The sequence below is a fragment of the Sycon ciliatum genome, chromosome 9 (assembly GCF_964019385.1).
Source record: "Sycon ciliatum chromosome 9, ocSycCili1.1, whole genome shotgun sequence".
In the NCBI taxonomy this organism is placed as follows: Eukaryota; Metazoa; Porifera; class Calcarea; order Leucosolenida; family Sycettidae; genus Sycon; species Sycon ciliatum.
In genome coordinates, this window is record NC_088651.1 from 27,836,853 (window position 1) to 27,838,801 (window position 1,949).

Here is a 1,949-nt window from a genome sequence, read left to right on the forward strand (position 1 = left end):
CTGGCGACCTAGCTAGAACCTGCTGCTAGTGTCCCTCTTCACTCGTTCTTTCTATGAAAGGGGAAGGCAGCACTCGCAGAAGATTTTCCAAGAATGCAATGTCGACTGGTGCTCGTACTATAAGAAGGGAGAAATCAAAGTCCGCTCTTGAATCACGCCTGAGTCTTAGAAAATTATTTCAGAATACGCTTGTGTAGATTTCCTGCCAGTGCCACTGACATCTCGCGACCTTCAAATATAACTTGCTCGATCATCTCCCGCACTGACTGGTAAATTCGTCGGGTAGCTGTGGATGGATCGATTCAGGGAGATCGAAGGTAAATACATCGAAGCACTTCAAACACGTTTCAAGACGCACTTCAAATTCTGTAATTGTGTCTTGAAAATTGTTTACAACAATTCGTACTTCAATACGCTGTTGAATTGTATCCTCTGCTTGGGAGTCTCAACTGTTTTATTGCTGCATGGCTTTCCTCAACACCGTTCACTGTACATGTATCGCGGAACGCAGATTGGATGGCATTGGAGGTGAATTTGATAATTTGTGACTGTGTCATCAACCAAGTGAGGACATCAAATATCAACAGGGACGCTCCGAAAATCACAAACGCTGCGAAATAGGTATGAAATGGTCTTACACACTGGTGGGTATTCCACATTCATTGTGTCATATCTTTAGACTGTCCGAAAGTTTGTCGTGCCGTGCAACTTTCACAGACTAATCCGATAATTGGCATGTGGCCCTATCGCCACACACTCATGCGTATGCCGCTGAGTCTATCTATATGTGCACGCACATGTGTGTATACTTACACAATTTTATTACGTATGCAAAATTAGGCAATCTACATGTACATATATGTGTGTGCACTCACTCCTATGACATAGAACGACAGTGCAGGCTATGTAAAGTCGCACGAATGTGTGTTACCCGGGTGTGTACATGCATGCGCACTCGCGCGGGCGTTTTCTGTGCGCGCCTGGCATGGCATAACGCTGTTCAATATGACTAGTGTTGAACCGTGGTAATTTGCCCCACCCCTTCTTTTTTCTATTGGCGTTGGATATGCAACTAATAACATAAACTCGGTTGTTGAAAACGAGTGCCATGCACCACAATGGATTGACAATAATATAATGCAAGTAGTGCTGTAAAAGCGCTGGTAATACTCATGTTGCAGCCATGGCAGTTGTGGTTAGCTTTCCAAGTCAAGCCTGCTGCAGAAATTATTGCACTCTGACCAGCTGGAGTGGCCCAGGACTGCAGGTTGTGGAGAACAGGAGTGATGCTTGTATATACGCTTGTATTTACATGATGGACTTCGAAGTAACGTTAGGTGTATTACTTGTATGTTCTTCTGCCTGTGCACGTGTACATGTGCTGGTCAGTGTGGAACCACCATCCATATCAGATCATACAGCTTAGCTGCTATCAGTCTCAACAGCTTATATCTGGCAAATAGGGTTTTAGTGACTCAATTTTGCTTACTGTGTTCAACAGAGTGGCATTGCACACAGCTACTTTATGTAATAGTAGCATCTTGGAAATTTTATATTTTTGATAGTTAGCTTCAGTAGAAACTTCTCCAGTGTGGCTCTTAGCTTCATTACCACGGAGACTCTCCTAAGCATTCAAGAAATGCACGAAGAACAGTGGCTAGATGCGAAGTGAAAAGCCATTGGACCGTACCCAATGGAATACGCATTTAGTATAGCAGTATTGCTTGCTATGTTGGCAGCAAACACTGTATAATAATAATTGCATTACCAGTAGAAAGTGCCCAATGTGCATTGCTTCAGCACTGTGTTTTGGACAAAGCAGTCAAAAAATTCCACATCAGTATTGGCTTCATGTTGGAGAAAGTTGTGAAAAACACTAGAGCATACATGTACACTCGATACACATGCTCAGCTACATGTATGGCATTTACTATGTGGGCGACTTCAAA

The 1,949-nt window shown here is 43.2% G+C and overlaps 1 long non-coding RNA gene across 1 annotated transcript; it reads left to right on the top strand.

Annotated features, from left to right (window-relative positions):
* On the top strand, positions 1–1,590 carry LOC135824735 (uncharacterized). The gene is made up of 2 exons (XR_010554934.1): positions 1–317; positions 512–1,590. It is a non-coding gene; the product is annotated as an uncharacterized LOC135824735 (long non-coding RNA).
* The last annotated feature ends 359 nt before the right edge of the window (positions 1,591–1,949 follow it).